The 18,540-nt window shown below is 34.9% G+C and overlaps 1 pseudogene; it reads right to left on the reverse strand.

The window, feature by feature from the left end:
• Positions 1-5,061: 5,061 nt before the first annotated feature.
• Positions 5,062-10,939, reverse strand: LOC101562689 (annotated as a pseudogene).
• Positions 10,940-18,540: the final 7,601 nt, after the last annotated feature.

Genomic DNA, 18,540 nt, shown 5'->3' on the forward strand with positions numbered 1-18,540 from the left:
ATTTTTTCTGGGTATCTTTTAAACTTAGTAAGCTTCTGAAACATTTACTTTCGTATAATGTTCTTTACTATTAACTGCCACCCACATGTTATATTTTTAATATAGTTCTGCTGTCTTCAAAACTTTATTTCTGGTTAGAAGAAGCTAGTTGGCGGCTGAAACACTTACGTATAAAAGGTATTCTTTTTATCTGATCCTTGCCACATGTGGGTTCATTGTTATTTGTCTTATTAAACTTTTTTAACACATACTAATTGTGCAAATTGATACAACTAGTAGTTGAATTTCTATGCATAAATGCAAACATATCAGTCATATCCATACACTCTTCCACACTCCCCTTACACTGTCCACTCCCTAGCAATCATTTATCTACTTTTAAGTTGAACTTTTTATAATTTTAAATTTGTACAAATGAGGAAAAATGTTATACTAGCTCTGTGTGTGTGTGTGTGTGTGTGTGTGTGTGTGTGTGTATGCCTGAATTATTTTCCCTAACATCATGTCAAACAACTCCATTCAATTTGCTTAAAAAGATCCAATTGTTTTTCTCTCTCTATGGTTGCATAATGTTTCTTTGTGAACACATACCACGTTTTCTTTATATTTCATTTGTTGATCAATACACAGAGTGATTCCATATCTTAGCTATTGCAGGAGTGCCAAAATAAAGCTGTTTATGTGGTGTTGCTTTTCTGTGCTGACTTCATATCCTTTGGATAAGTACTCAGAGGTGATATAGTCAGATAATATGGTAATGCTAATTTTAGTTCTATGAAAAACTTACATACAATTTTCTTTTCTTTTCTTTTTTCATTTTATTGTTGGAATGGGGGATTGAACTCAGGCCCTTGCACTTGCCATGGAGGGGCTTATTCTACTGAGCTATCTCCCCCGACCCTACAATTTTCTATAGTAACAACTAATGTCCAGTCTACCAACAGTGTATAGATTTTGCTTTTTCTTTTCTCTAACCCTATTTATTTATTTATTTTCCCCATAATTTTATTGATAAACAAATAGCAATGAGACAGTTTCAAATCAAATTGTTAGGAGAGTTTCAATAATTAACACATTGCATACATTCTTCCTAGTGGTTAATTGCTATACAAGATGCGGACATAATATCCTATCTACAAACATCATTAGAACAAATCCCTCTATTCATTAAGAGAATGTAACTATATATCTATCCTAACCACCTTTAATACACAGATACAAAATGGACATTCATCTGTATACCCTTTTTCTGGTTAAGTTCCGTTATTTGAATATTATAGGTGTGTAAACTCAGCAAAATATTCTAGAAGAGTCCAGTAGCCCATAATAGCACTGGGTCTTCTGTTTAACTGGCAAAGTCAGAAATTGTTGACCTGAGTCCCCCACAGCTCAACATAACAGCATGGCTTTACTTCCTATATTTCGTCTTCATACTTTTCTACTGGATGATTAAGACCAAGGAAAAGCAGGACCTATGCAACAAGAGTTGTAGCTTTTGGGTCTGATAAGGTCAGTGAAATCCCCGCAGGATTTATCTTGAGATCCTGTACCTCAGATTGTAGCTTTGTCAGTGTCAACTATGTGGATGAGTCATGGCCATTGCTTGGCCAGTGTGCTCTCTGTGAAAGCCTGAGAGAATGTTTTCTCTCCATGTGACTCTCCTTAGGCACACCCTACATCATCGATCACTTTCCTCTTTGGCCCCATAGTCTTCTTGATCAGAAAATTTGAGACACTACCAAGTTACATGACGTTGCAGTATAAGTTCTCATATGTCCTGAGTCTTAATTGACCTTGGAAGGCTAGGGCCAAAAAGTTGGCTTTCCTTGAAGCCCTCCTTTCATCTAATTTTGGTCTGCAAACTTAGGTTGTTAACCATCCAGAAGACAAGCTTATTGTTATTACCAAACAACTTAGGCTGTTAAGCTTAACCTCACCATCTGTCTGCATATCAAACATCTTAGGCATAATATGGAACAGGTATTTTTCATCAAGTATTGATATGTTGAACTTTAAGTCCCTAAAGAATATGATAAAAAAACATTGAAAAATTACAATATATTTTAAAAATAGGCATAAAGAATTATATACTTCTTATGTTTACACATAAGTCCAAAAATCTCACTATATACAACCTTGAAGCAGGACAGTCCCAGTATATTTCTTTTCATGTCTTTTGCTTCATTCATCACCCCTTCTTTTTGAACAACCATTTACCTGTGAGACTTCATAGCAGCAACTGGCATGTCATGACAAGCAGCCAGTATTCAGAAGACCAGAATGACAGGCACTCCAAGCATGAAACTACTATTGCAGATTACCATCTTCAGTGCAGTTGCTTAGTTCACAGGTATCAGTATATATAGTTAGGGTGAAAATCTTTCCAATTAACTGCTAGATTAAAAAAATCTTCTATAGATTCTCAGGATCATTGTCTTGCCCATCTTCTGTCTCTAACGTTATTTAATAGTTGTTTCCTTTTGGATAATAGCCAATCTAAGGTTGAGAGGTAATGTCTCATACTAGTTTTGATGTACAGTTTCAGAATGGATAATACTAAACATTTCTTTGTGTTTGTCCTTCTTTTGAGAAATATCGATTCTAATAATTTATCTGATTTTCAATTGTATTAGTTTCCTTTTAAAATTTATTTTGTTAGTTCTTTAAAGATTCAGGATTTTAACATCATGTTAGATGAATACCTCACAAATATTTTCTGTGATTCTGTAGGTTGGCTTTTCAGTCTGCAGATTATTTCTCATGCTCTACAGCAGCTGTTTAACTTGGTGCAATCACAGTTGGTTATTTTTGCCTTTGTCTCCTGTATGTTGAGGTCCTGTCCAGGAAATAATTGTCTAAATCAATTTTTTTTATTGTTTCTCCTCCACTTAACTTTAGGAATTTCAGTTTCATGTATTCCTTGAAGATCCCCAATTCATTTCAAATTGACATTTGTGAATGTTGGAAGATATGGGTGAAGCTTGAATTTCCTACAGTTATCCCACGTTATTGTTGAAGAGGCTGCCCTTTCTCCTCGACAGGTTCCTGGTGCATTTGTTGAATATCAGTTAACTGTAAATAGGTAAGTTTATTTTTGGGTCATCAGTTATTGTCCATTGACTTATGCTTTTGCTTTTCTCCCAATATCAAACTATTTTCTTTAGAACAGCTCTATACATGCATTTTCTCTTTTTTATTTTATAAAATATAAACAAAATTTTATAAAAATATTAGAGTAATAATAGTTAATATACTGTTTATCATATTTTTCTTTTGCTCAATAAAAATAAAATATCATTATCTAATAACAGAATAATAATAATTACAATCTTAAAGCTGATTAGTTCACAGGACACAGACAAAAAAGATATTACAAAGAAGAAACAAACAATAGGAACAGAACTTTCTTTTCAAGGAACTAAGAGAAGCTATTCTTGAAATCAGGTATTGTGATACATCCAGCTTTTCTCTTTTTTAAAAAAATTCAATTTTGCTTTAAGGATTCAGGCTTTTTTTTTGCTTCTATATGAATTTTATGATTTTTGATTATGTGGAGAATGTCATTGGTGGGGATTTTGTTGAATCCTTAGATCATTTTAACTAGTTATCACATTATATTTTATTGTTGCTCTTTACTTTTATTAACAAAAAGTTCACACTACTTTGAAAATAAGTAGAATATTTTATTTGAATCACAGCATTCAAGCAAGACATCAGACATGAAAAATGAACAAAAGTAAATAAAATATAAGCTGATGCAATGTTTCACATGTACATATAATTATTCATGCTTTTTCAATAGCCTCTTGGTCAACTTTTGGTGTAAGTTTCACAAATACATAGCAGCTCAGGGCCAGCCAAATAGCTCAGTGGACAAAAGTGCCGGCAAGCTGGCACAGGGTCCAGGGGTTCGATCCCCAGGCCTGCTGTGCCAACCCTGACCCTGGGACCTGCTGAGACTGCAATTGAGACTGGGAGTGGTGGTGTGTGCCTCTAATCCCAGCTCTTGGGAGGCTGTAAACAGGCGGATCACTATGAGTCCAATCTAGTAATGAGACCCTGAACACCCTGTAGACCTTTTCCTAAAATACAAAAACAAAACAACAACAACAGCAAAAAACCCCGAAAGCAACAAATATATAACAGCTCAAACAGAAGCAGGAGCATAATGGTAAAGTTTGAAATTTAAAACGTGGAGATTACTTTTGAATATGAAAGAAAACCTTACATATCACAGTTTCATTCTGATGTAAGCCTGTTACAATATGAGTCTTTATTGATGCTGACATCAATATACAACTTAAGAAAATAAAGAAAAACAGTTTTAAATTATTTTTTGCACTATGGTTATATTTTCAGAGGCAGAAAAAAATGAAAAATTATAAAATAATCTTACATATGACCAGGAACATAAACAATGTGTGTTAACTTAATTCATTTTAAATTACATTTGCCAAAAGATTATGTGCCATTAAACAGTGTGTGTGCACTTGAACAAGAGGAAAGGCAACTAAATAGATTTTAATCTGTCAACGTACTCCAAGAAGAAAATTTAGTTTACTGCTACTTTGGTGATTCATGTAAAATTTCTGTATGTCAGAATCAATAACTAGTTTTTTTTTGTTCACTAATCTACAGGCCCTAATGAAACTATAAACTGTGATTAAAACCCAAAATAGTAAGGTAGTTATTTAAGCACAACTGAGCATCTAGCCAAAGACAGAAGAGCACCAGCAACGAGCAGGTTACCGCGTGCCTCTCAAGTATGCTTTTTGACAGTTAGCTGGCCTGCTACAGAACACAAATGGCTTTCTGTGAATGTACTAATTTGCTAAAATTGTGCTAGCACTTTCTTATATTAGAACGTACTCTTCCCACACTGTTAATTTTTTCCCATGTCTTACTATCTTATAGTAGAATTGTGCTGCTTTGTAATCATTTCTGAATTACTACTATAGATACAGATGACGAAAAAACAAGACCAAGCCTGATTACCCGACTCATGACAAATCTGAGCACCAACTACAACAAATTTCAGGGTCAAAGTAGCTTGTAAGTCCATCTGGCAATTACCTTCCACTGTTTTCATCAGTACTGAAGTAGAGATTTTCAGTATCTACTTGTTCACCATCAGGAAAACTAGAATGTAAATCTTCCTCTGGGGGCTGCTCCATGAAAGAATCATTAAATCGGCCCATGGTGGTGTGCTCCTCCCAATCATCACTCTCAATGTCACAGTTACTGCTCATTCCTTGCTCAAGGATAGCTGAAGCGCCTTCAGGAAACATAGGCTGAAAATCTCCAGTTTCAGAATTATTCTCCAAGTCAGTTATTGGCATTCCTTCCAGAAAACTTCTTTTAGCATTAGTCTCCAAAGTTATCATTTTCCTTCTTTTCTCAACAGGTGAGACATTGAAAACTGCCACCACAACAGCACTTGAGTCCAGAGCTTCACACTGACAGTCTTCAGTTTTGGGCAGATTATCTCTCATGATGCCGTGTGTCAAGCCTCAGGAGACTGTGCCTGTTTCCAGACTGAAAGCTTCCTGGGGAGCCTTCAGACAAAGTCTACAGTCTCCTTTTGAATTACTATTTTCCACAGAAACTGAAAAGTTACAGTCTATACTTCCTGAGGGCGCTTCAGCTATCCTTGAGCAAGGAATGAGCAGTGACAGTGACATTGAATGTGACACTGACAGTGAAATGATAGACTACTTGCTACAGTGGAACAAGATGGCTTGGGTGAATTACTCTTCCTATTTATGGAGTTTCTTTTTTTTTTAATTTTATTTATTTATTTATTTGTGGGGGGGCAGCTCAGCCCACCAGGATGCAGGGCTGGCTGGCATGTGGTGCTGGGGGATTGAACCGCGGTCCCTGTGCTCTGCTAAGCTTGTTCTAAGTAGATGCCTTAGACCACTGAGCCATCTCACCAGTTCCTTATGGAGTTTCTTATGTAGCAACTGGCAACTGATGACTTTGTCAGGCGCTCCATTCCCAAATCTTGCAATCTGCCCGAGCTTTCAGATCCACATGCAGCCAGAGCAGTCTGCTCAGCAAAAAAAAGAGCTGTCTGCAAGTCTCCAGAAGCAGTGCTATTACTTTTTATTTCTGAAAGTGTATTCTTTACATCAGTTATCATGCACCGACTTCAGCAATTTGAGTTGTAAGTCTTTTCAGCATCTTTAAATCTGAAGGCACTCACCATATCACCGGCTGCTTCCTTTGGTCTTTATCTTTTCAGCAATATGAGGATGTGGACTGCACAAGTGAGGCAGGTGGGTGAGGCTGTAAGCTCCACAAATTTTCTATACAGCTCCTGTCCTTAAGATCCAACAAATGTATTAAGACTAAAGGATCAGTGTCTAATGAGCTGTTTACAGGCTCCCAAGTGCTGGGATTACAGGCACGTGCTACCACTCAGTCTCAATTGCTGTCTCAAAGTGAGCCGGGGTTCTGAGTCGAACCCTCAGACCCTGCGCCTGCTTCTAGGCACTTTAATCCTCTGAGCTATTTGACCAGCCCTCATTTCTTTTTCTTTTTCTTTTTCAAAACCAGGGATTGAACTCAGGCACTTGCACTTGTCAGGCAAGTGTTTATTCTACTGAGTCATCTACCCATCTCTCTCATTTCTTTTTTAAAAGGATTTTGTAATTTCTACTGTATAGATTTTTCACTTTTTATTTGTTTATCTCTAGGTTTGCTTTTTTTTTTTTTTTTTGCTCCTCTTGTGGCTCTTATATTCATGATTTCTTTCTTAACAAACTTGATAAAGTGTACAGGAAACACTAACATTTATATGTTCATTTTTGTATCTCATCACTTTACTGCTTGATTTATTAGTTATAAAAGACTTGTATTTTATGTATAGAATCATATTATACATGAAAAGTGACATTTGACACCTTCTTTTCTATTTGTATCCTAAATGTCTTTAGCCCTGTACCAAGTAGGTGCGGGGACAGAGCACATGCACATTTTATTCTTGAGCTTAGAGAAAGCAATGTCACTTTTTTCTTAGTGAATGTGATTTTGGCTATGACATTGTCTTGAGTAGCTTTATTAATCAAACTATGCTCTCTTTATGTCTAATTTTTTCAGTTCTTTATCATGAAGTATTGAAAGTTTTATCGAAAGTTTTTCCTCTGTTGATGTAATTGCTTTAATTTATTCTTCATTCTATATGATATTTACATTTATTTATTTACATATGTTAAAATTTCCCTACATCCCTGAAATTAAACTAGTTTCATTTTCCTATATGATCTTTTCATCCCTAAAATTAAGCCAATTTAATTGTGTTATATGACTTCTTATTGTATCACTGAGTTTAAACTACAGTATTGTGCTGAATATTCTGGTATCTACGTTTATTAGGAATATTGCACCATAGTTTTGTTGTGGTGGTGGTTACATTCTTATTCAGGTTCTTATAACATGATGATGCTGACTTCATACTGTGCGTGAGCCATTCTTTTCAAACAAGTTATATAAATTCTTTATCATTGAGAATCTGTCAGACTCTCATTAGTTCCTGTTCATCAAATCTCCAAATTTATGGGCAAATTTTTACTTCTTTCATCAAGTTTTTTAATATTCCCCATTTATCAATTTTGTAATTATTTCCTAAATGGAACTGATGAAAATAAACATACATCATTAGTAAGGATTTTTCCCTAAAGTTGCAAACTCAGCTATCATAATAGAGCCATCTACATTTCACAGGCCCCCGTTCATCAACCCCTTCTTAAAAAAACAAATCCACTCCCAGAAGATTCTTCCCTCTTTGGTAAGGTACCATTGTTATATTCAGGATGATGGAGAATCATGACCTAACTCATTTTATCTCAGTCCTATTTCCTAAAAATTTCTACTTTCTCAACATACCATGCTGAATATAAACCCCCAGCACTGAACTTTGGTGGGACAAGACATAACCCAAACACTAACAAGACTGCTCTTTTCTCTGGAGCACATTTATCCTTTCTATCATGCAGGCTTCCCTTCAATGCAACACAATATGTGATATACACAACTAGAAGGATGAGAGAAATGATTCTCCTTGTGACTTCAGAGGATTCAGTACATTGTCAGCGGGCTTCCAATCAGAAATGTGCTGTAAGAAAGATGCTTAGTTCATATAGGCTGGCAAGAAAAGTGGGTCACTGGCACTAAAGGAATTGCAAAGGACCTGACATAGATCCCAAGGCTGTGCCACTTTACCCACCTAGACATACCCAAAATGTGCTACCCTAGTTCACTGGTCAGCTCTCAAGCAAAGCAAATGGATAAAGGCAGGCCTAACTGCTTCAAATTGCCTGTTGGCAATTTGGCACCCAAACACATCTCCTTAACCACACTTGTGCCTTGAAATTTTCTCTAGAAGACTAACTAGTGCACCACATTTAAATTTAGTGTACTGCAAAGGCTCAAGAAATGGTTAATATTTAAACAATTTATTTTGCCAAACTGTACCACACATGCCTTCTAGCCAAACTACCAATAGAGTTCTTGTCACCAACTCTAACTTCATTAACGTGACCTTTACTGGCCACACTTCTAGCAGTATCCTGGTCTTCTGAGACCTGACTAGAGACATCTTTAAACTCTGTCTACAGAGTTCCAGTGTATCTCTAGCTCATAGCTGTAAGCTTTTCCAAACCCATCCTGTAAGCCAGTTCCAAAGGCTTGTAAACCACATAGTCAGGTACAGTTGCAGCAACTCCCCACTTGTCTGTTGCAAATTTTCTATATTAGCCAGTTTTTCCATTTCTAAAATATTTTTACATTTCATGATGTAAGGGAGAAATTTTAAATGGGTGACAGTTTCAGGGCATTTGATTTATTGTCAGCTAGTTTCCACAAAGATATAGCATTCCAGAAAAGTATGCGAGAGAAGGTGCTTAGTTCATTGTGGCCAGAAGGCAGAGCAGTAGAACAGCATCAGCTAGAAGGTGGAAAGGGACCACCTTCTCAACCCCACACTTCTGTGACTCCCCCCTATAAACCCAGAAGTGAGCTTTATAAATCTCTTGGAAACTCTAATCCAGCCAGACTGACAAAATCCAGTTGATCTGTTACATGGGACATTCACTGGTTTTTACCTCAGTATTCCCACATAGACTATAATGTACATGTAGAAGTTGCTATTGTCTGAAGGTTGCTTCCTACCAATCATCCAGTACAAATGTCCAGAGGTGAAAAATTAGGTTAATTCTTGAGTGCTCTAAGATCATGCATGGAGTCATTGCCCTTACAAAAGTGCTTGAAGAAGTCTACATGAACTCTTATGCCTTTGCATCTTTTGACAAACCAGACACAGTCATGAAATATTCCCTCAGAAGACACTGAATTTGTTGACACTTTGATAGTGAGCTTTCTATCCAATAGAACTGTGATAAATATATTTAAATAACTTATAAATTACCCAGTCCAATGTATTATGCTGTAGAAACAGGAATGATATTCATGGAAACTTAAAATTAATTAGTTTTTTTCTTCTTTTTCTTTTTCTTTAGCCATCTCATTTCTTTTCTGTGTGGCACTGGTGATTCCACTAAAGGATAGTGTTGAGATATCCCCCAACACTTTGTCTTATCACTTTTTTGGGACTCAGGTCTACTGAGTTGCTGAGACTACACTCAAAATTATGATCCTGCTTTTGCATCCCAGAGTGCTCAGTTATGGGCGTGTATACCTATAATTCCTGGCATATCTTTCTTGTATGTTTCAGTGAACTCTGTGCAGATGCTTTGGCACAGAATTCAAAATATGCAATTAAGGACAACTAGTCTTTTTTCTCATTATTATTATTATTATTATTATTATTAGTTTCTTTAAATATCTTGTCTTGAATTCTGACAATCAGGAAGTCAAGACATAAAATTATTTCTCTCCTTTTTCCACCCTTGATTTTTCTTTTCTTTTACTTACATTCAGAATACAACCAGTTTTATTTTTTTCCTTCTGCTATATTTTCTATTGTGTGAAGAATGTATAACAATAAGCTATTTATTTATTTGTCTATTTATTTATTTATTTATTTATTTATTTATTTATTTTGCATTTTGTGCAGGGTCTCACTATGCATCTTGGACTCCTAATTATCCTCCTGTTTTCAGCCTATCTGGTGCTGGGATTACAGGTATACACCACTATGCCTGGACTCCATCACCACCTCAGCGTGCCTGGGGTTGGGGCCTGCTCCGCATGTGGTGCCAGGCATCAAACCCTGGTCTCTGTGCTTGCCTAAGCAGGCACTTAGTCTGCTGAGCTCTCTTACCAACACTTAAGCTCATTTTTTAAAAGCATAAGTACTTATTATACACTGAGGAAAAGTGCTTTTGGATGTGGAATATCCAAATCATTTTCCATACAAAGTTCTAGTTTGTAAGACTGTTTAAGAGTTATAGAATTCTATTTTGAATAGTTAAGCCTGAAAAGTAGCTCAGTCTTTCTTTTTGTGTTCTTTGTATGACCTTCTAAATCAATATTCCAAGGTAGATACTGACTTAGGCAAACTATTAGTTTAAAGACATTATACTCAGACACAATTTTTGTTAAAATATGATTTTAATAAATTACATTGCAAGTTTGTCCCAAAGAAAATTAGAATATTTTCAGAGTTCCTTAATCTTTCATAACACACTCATGGCCAACTGGACATATACTTGTATCTAGAAGTCTTCCTATTATTTTTTCATCAGTTCTCTATTTTTTATTAAAATATAATATTATGGCTAATCTTAATTGTCAATAAGATTGACTTCAGAGGTCCCCGTAAGAGGTCACTAAAGCACACCATATCTAGTTGGTGATGGGGCATGACCGTGGCACCAAATCTGAGTCCTGATCCTCCTCCCTGGTCCTCTTACCTCATGGCCCCCAGCTTCCTCTGCTGTGAGGTCATCAGATTTGCTCTGTAATTGCTTCCCTCCATCATGGTTTGCCTTACAGCAAACTAATACTGGACTGAGACTCTGAAACTATGAACTGAAACAATCTCTCCTCCTTGTAGATATGAAGTATTTTGTTTCAGCAACAGAAATGCTGACAGATAGATCTGAGCAAATGTGTAATATTCCTGTCATGTGAAAATACACAAACTTTAATACTAGTTAGTGGTTAACCACAAATTACTTCTTACCATAACTTTTAACATTTTAATATTGAGTCATATATAAGTATATATTGGTGGAACTAAAGTTTGAACTTTAAAATACTTAACAATTAATTTACATTGGCAGTTTGTTTAAGTGAGAGTGTAGTACTGAAATATTAGCAGTATTTCTATGATAAGTTGCTGATTTCAATATTAATTAAAATATCTTTGTAAGTTACAAACTGGAAACTGGGATTGATCCAGTAAAATTTTGTGTGTAAATGATAAACAGATTATTATTGGTGAGTTAATATATAATATATCAATAGTTGGATGTTTCACTGTGGCTAAAAAACTAAAATGAGAGAAATTATTGTCTATTCACTATAATATCCAAATTAAAGCTCAATAAAACTTGTGTAAGGGGAAAAACAAGACAAAAATCTATATAAATGGCCTTAGCTGTTTTGAGTCTAATACAAATGAATTAGAACAATTAATCTTAGCAATGTCAATTTGAAAGGTCCATTATCCAAAATAAAACATCACCTCTGAACATATCTTAACCAAAAGAAAGCATGACTTCTTTGCTGAATTATTAATCATGAGTGGTCACAATTGCATTCCTACCAAATTCTATGAATACATATTTCAAAATACACACATAGTACACACTCATGCACATTCTAAAAGAGGAAATTGAATTCAAAGCTGTAATTTCAGCTTTGAATAATAATGTATTATTATTTTGAATAATAATGTATCACTTTCTAATAATGTATAAATTTATCAGAATAATAAAGCTACTTGCATTTTGGTCACTTAATAGATGGCAGTCTGTGGTATACAAGGGACACATAATAACCCTTTCAATTATGATAGTTCCATGTGGAACTAAGCACCATTAAAATTTATTACTCCTTGTGGATGAATTTTTCATCACATTGAAAATAAGATCTCAAAATGTTAACACGTCTATTCAAAAAATTAACAACTAAATATACAGAAATTAAGACCTGGCCATTGCTAAAGCTCATAATATGATTTGCTGTTGAGTTTTTATCAGCACCTGTTTACAGTACACATCTCTCGTGGGGAGCAGGAGCATGATCAGGACGCAGCTCCACTCTTTTTTCACCCTCTTTGCCTCTTTTCCCTCCTGCTTTGTCTCTGGTCTTCTCCTGCTTGCACCACATCTATCGCTCGACTTCCTATTATATTTTATTTTGTTTTGATTTATATTTTGAGTTTCTCATGTAAGAGAAGCCATGTAATATTTAAATTCATGCGTCTAATTTATTTCATTTAATCTGATGTTTTATGGCAGAATAACATTCCATAGTGTATAATATGATAGGAAATTTTTATGATCTATACATCTATTTATGGACACATAGGCTGCCCCCAATATTTGCCTTCCAATCATGAGCGATGCTGGTATAAATATGGATATGTGTGTATAACTCTAATTTGACATGATTAATCCTTTCACAAAGATATCTAGAAGGAGAATAGTTGGGTTGCATGGATTTTCTAGTTCTATTTTTTTAAGAAATTTCCACAGTAAGTTCCACATGGTTGCATTAGTTTATATTCCTTTATATTCCAGTGTAAAATAATTACTTTTACCCAACAATCTTATAAGCATTTGTTATTATGTGATTTCTTGACTATAGTAACTCATAGCATACCCAAGTATTCTATTTTTTTCTCTTCTTCTTTACTTGGTCACTATGCAGCTCAGAATCATAGTCATCCTCCTGTTTCCAGCCTCCCGGGGCTGGGATTACAGCAGTTCACCATCACCGAGAGACTTGATTGCTGGTTCAGCATGTCTGGGAGCAGGACTGGCATGGTATGTGGTTCCAGGAATTGAGCCTTGGTCCCTGTGCTTGCCTAAGCTGGCACTTCATACACATGTATGTTTTATGTCAGTGGTAGTTGTGTTTATCAATGTAGTCCAAAGATCATTCTCCTCATGACTATTATTACTTGCCCTAAGACAATGAAAAATTTTAATATGTAATTAATATTCTTGTAGTCAAATCTTTACATTTACTTTGTTGAACAGATATTTTGATTAATAAGATATTCCCAAACCTACAGCAAGAATGTTATTCAATGTTATTAGCATTAAACAAAAACAGAATAAATTTACTAGGGAATGATTTCCCAAATTCTTTCATGATTTTAATCTCATATTTTCTGTTTTTACACAAGGTTGAATGTAATATCAAGAATTTCTGGTAATATCCGCAAATATTAATTATGATTTCCTGAACATTAATGATACCTAATAAATGAGTTTTATGTTCCTCATAGTTTGAAATACCTTATTTTATGTTTTAAGTATTATTAGAAATGTAAGGCAAGTATAATTATTTCACACTTTTACAGAGAAACACAGCATACACAAATATAGTCAGGGAAGCGCTTATTCTACTGAGCCATCTCCTGGCCCAACACAAATATTCTCTACTGAGGGTAAACTAGCAATTTGAATAATTATTTTTAAGACATGCAGCCAGCATGTGTATGAAGAGTAATGAGTTTGAGGTGGAAATGTTAGATTTTTCTTTATAATGTATCACATTTTATATACCCTTCTTCCTTAGAAAACTTCCCTGTGTTACATATCCCACATATTCAAAAAGAAACCAGAATGTCAACATGAAGCATTGTGCTAACTTGTGACCTAAGCTTTTGTCATGATTCTCTAGAAAAAAAATAATAGATGCAACATTTTTTAGTCAATTTCAGGTCAGTATTAAATAACTGACACTGGGAACATAAAGGAGAAGAGATTAAGTTTGCCTTGTGAGGGCCAGCCAAATAGCTCAGCAGATTAAAGTGCCTGCAAGCAGGCACAGGGGTTGTGGTTTTGATCCCAGGGCCTCCTGTGCCAGCCCTGCCCTGGGGGCTCACTGAGACTGTGATTGAGACTGGACTTGGTGGCCCATGCCTGTAATCCCAGCACTTGGGAGGCTGTAAACATGAGAATTACTACAAGTCCGATCTAGTAGTGAGACACTGAACACCCTGTAGACCCTTACCTAAAAATATAAAAGAAGAAAAAAAAAGTTTGGCTTGTGATTTCACAGGATTCAGTCCATGGTGGCTCTGTCTCAAGTCAGAAACAGCACAGTAAAGGCCTGGAAGAGGACAGGTGCTCACCCTACAGGAGCCATGGAGCCAACAAAAATGGTACAGACATAACACAGTGTTTCATGTCAAGTCCCTAAGGGGTCCATCTCCTTCCAGTTCCCTCTCCTAATAACACATTCACTGATAAACTCATCAGTGGCTAATCCATGAGGACAATGAGTAGAATGGCTCTAAAATCTGATCCCTTCCAAAAAATCCCACCTCTGAACAGGCAAGAATTGGAGAACTGTTTTAGCTCTAAACCAGAGAATTATTGTCCTGGTCTTCCAAAACATTACATCCATCTAGTTACACAAAGTGAATTTAGTCTGCAATAATAAGGGGCCCAATTTTTAACAGTTCCAGTATTGCGGAAAAGCTCAAGTTCAAAATATTCTTTGCAATTTGAGGCAAACTCTTAACTGTGAGGCTCTGTAAGAACAAAAACATAGTTACAAACTTCCAACACACAATGGCTGAAGTAAACTTTCCCATTCTCAAAAGGAGAAGTACAGGTGTAGAAAGAAATTATAACAAGAGGGAAAACCTTAAAGCAATGAACTCTGTGTCTTATACCCAGAGCAGATTTTGGAGAGACATGAACTCTGAAGGGTTTGGGCAACTTTGTCTCCTTAACCTTGCTGGCTGTAGCCAACACATCCTCTGTTTGAGGCAAGTTCCATTCACTGTACAAGATTTTCTGCATTTCTGCCAATTCCCACTACCAAGTCTTCACTGTACCTTTAGTTTTACTCCCATACTTTACCAATCACCTTCTAGAGACACATAGCCTGATCTTACAGGTCCTCCTTTGAACTCTTGGTGAAACTCAGTCATCCCAGAATTGTTGCATTCTGAGTGCTAAAAGGCTGTGACCATGGAGATAGTACAGAGGCCTGGTTCCAACTTTAAAAATATCTTGGCACTTTTAGATCATGGCTGCAGTTGACTCTGAGCATGTAGAGGGTTGAAATTAGAGACATTCATCCCTAAGTAGTCCTGGAGGCAGAGGGCACCTTCGAGATGTCTTCTCAAAGCAAAGTCTTTCAAGAGAGTTCACTCCTTTATGTCTTTGAGCATGTAACAGGTGGAATCTAGGCATGTCCTGAAATGTTCTCAAGGCATCTTTCCTATTTTTCTGGGTCGCTTCTTAATGATAACTTTTCAGCAGCCATGCTCTCCTTTTGTAAGCTTTTGAAACCTTGCAGCTCTACTCTTTGCTCTTGTTTTCTCACTATAATTTCAATGAGAGCAGCACTTTTGAAAGATTCATTCCATGGCTGGCTGGCCATTAGTCAAAAATTTCATGGTAGATGGGTATGGTGGAGGAAAACTGCTCACATTGTGGCTGCTGGAAAGCATATGGCTTATATTTGTTATGTCTAGATCTTATTATTTTCCAAGTTTCATGTAATGTTAAACTAATATGAGCTTTGATGAGATATTTTCCTCCAAAATTGTGACAGTTATTTCTGAAATGATGGCACATTAGTAAACAGTTTTCCTATCCCTGAGTTCTTACATTTTCTGATTAGAACTTTTTAGGAGAAACATTGCTCATTTTTTTAAACAAGTTACAAACAGCCAATGAAACACATGCAAAATAGCATTAATTACATTTGTGTTTTGAAAAACAACAATTTTATTTGCTTCAACTTTTTTTATGACATACAAAGATAATAAGATAGATTATAGCTATCCATTTTATTTAGCCAGAAAGTTATATTTTGCCAAATTTACTGAAATAATTTCGTTAGTTAGTTATGTCCTTGACAGAATCTCTCTAACTTTTAGAGCAATAGTTGGAGCATTACTTTGTATGGTGCATTACATTCGCCATGCATTCATACACAATATTAGCAACTTGAAGCTCACTGAAAATAAATCATATTCCATATGTTGTTCTAAGTAATTTAGATACGTTGATTTATTTAATTAACAGAACTACTTTTGCTTCATTTTATATATAATGAAACCAAATCTTAGAGAAAATTAAAAAAACACAAACAGAATTTCATCTTGATTTTCTCTCAGATTTGGCTTATTACATATATAAATGTGAATTTATGGACTTCATAAAATTTGAATATATTTTAAACTCTGTTAAAGTAAAATGTGTGCCATATCAAATTTTTATTAATTCCTTCAGTTAAATTATTACTAAATCTCTTGTTTCAGATATAAACACATATAAACATAAACTCGAGTAAAAAGAATATGTATGTAATTGATAAAAATAGTCCAAATACTTTCAAAAGATATTTTGGCACATACTCCAATGCCAAAATGGATTGAAAGAGATTTCATTGTCCTTATATACAGGGCAATTGTGGCCATGCAGTCAAATGTAATGAAACAGGTGGGAGTTCAGCTCTATGATTCCATTTTGCCCCAACACAGTGTCTCAAGTCATTTGTGTCACTCCCTGCCATAAGAGTATGTATTCCTGGCTAGTCTACACAATAGGAAGAGAACCAGACAGCTCAAGCACTCTGAGTACAAGAATATTGTTATCTTATTATGAACAAACTATTGGTTTTAGCCTTGGTACTAAGATTTAAGTGAATATTAATTATAAGTATATAAAAGGAGATTTTACTAGGAATCTGGAATTAAAAGATAAAGTTACTGAGTTTTTCACCATCATTTTTATTCTGTTTGACATTGAAACATTGATCAAATCCCCTAATCTTTTTGAAACATCTGTTTATTGGGTATTAACAATAAATTCCACCGAATTTCACAATAAGTACATAAGAACTGCAGAGTACAAACAATTAATTTATGTAATTATTGTTTTTTATTAAATTATAACTCTTCTACAATTAAGCCAGGTGACAGACCTGTCCCAGATGTTACACTTTGACCAATCATAATTGAAAGAGAAGAACATATTGATTTTTCTTATTACTTTTAGTGTCATTTTAGGTGTACAACAAATCAAGTCCATTATGAAGGGAAATTTCTTCTTTTTAAGTTTTGAAGGTTATGCAAATAGTTTTTGTATTTTACAAATAATTTATAAAAGCTAATATTTCCTTGTATTCACATTCTAGATTGATAGCAATCTAGTTATTCCAATGAAAACTTTATTATAAAAATTTTCAGAGAATAAGACAGCTCATTTACTTTCCTTCCAAAATATAATGTACATACTTGCTCATTGTCATCTTTACTTATAATTTGCACCAAATTACAAATACTCAATACTTGCTCTTCTGACACAGGATAGATTTTCTTTTGCTCTACAAAAACATATTATAAGTGCCAGTCTCCTAAAAATACAGACGGTTTTTATTCCTTTCTCCTTGATATATGCACTTGCAAAAGAAAAACTCGTTAACCAAAATCAGTGTTGTAGATCTATGAATCCAAGAGAATTTTCAACTCCATCCCTTCAGAGTGGGGAATGAGAAAGCAAATCCTCATAACCCAAATGACCCCAATGGTGTCATGTGGACTTACATCTCACAATAGTCATGGAATCAGATCTGCATCAGTGCTAATCCCATGGATCTACATAGTGGATGCTTCATGCTTGTACTTGCTAATTTCTCCTATTGTTAAGGATATATTTCCTAGCTTTGAATCACAGATTTCTTTCTTTCTTTTCTTTTTTAAATAATTTTCTTTTATTTTGAAGAGTAAAAACAAGAGCCAAAAAACCCAGAACATATAAACAAACAAATAAAAAAACAAAAGCAAATACAGAAGTAGGGTAACATATAACAATACATATGTTGCAGATTTTCAAAATAAGAATATCTGATTAACAGTGATTGATTTATTACCTATTTTGTCGTCAAATTTATTGCTCAGATTAATAGATATAGTTGCTCAAGATGGGACATATGATTGAATATTAAACATGCTTTCAATAAATCTTAAATTTTTGTTCTTGTCTCTCATTTTCTTTTATTACCCTTAAAAATTACTTTAGAGAGAACAGTAATAATTGATATAACATTAGAAACACCACACATTTAGAAGACCAAGATGACAGGTATTTCAAGCATGGTTTTAGCATTACACATTGCTGTCCTCAATGTAGTTGCTTATTTCAGAGATATCAATATATTGAGTTAGTCAGGGTAAGAATTCTACCCATTAACTGCTAGTTTCAAAAACCTGATGGAAATTCTTATGAATATTGCCTTATTGGATAAATACATGTATGCTTTTGCCCCTACCTTATTTCCTGAATTTTCTCCTTTTTCTCTCTCTTTGTTGTTAAATCTTTAAGTTCTGCTTCTTTCTATTTAACTGTGTGTATAACACCTCTTAGTTTTTCTTTC

Source organism: Octodon degus, unplaced genomic scaffold (genome assembly GCF_000260255.1).
Source record: "Octodon degus isolate 3935 unplaced genomic scaffold, OctDeg1.0 scaffold00241, whole genome shotgun sequence".
In the NCBI taxonomy this organism is placed as follows: Eukaryota; Metazoa; Chordata; class Mammalia; order Rodentia; family Octodontidae; genus Octodon; species Octodon degus.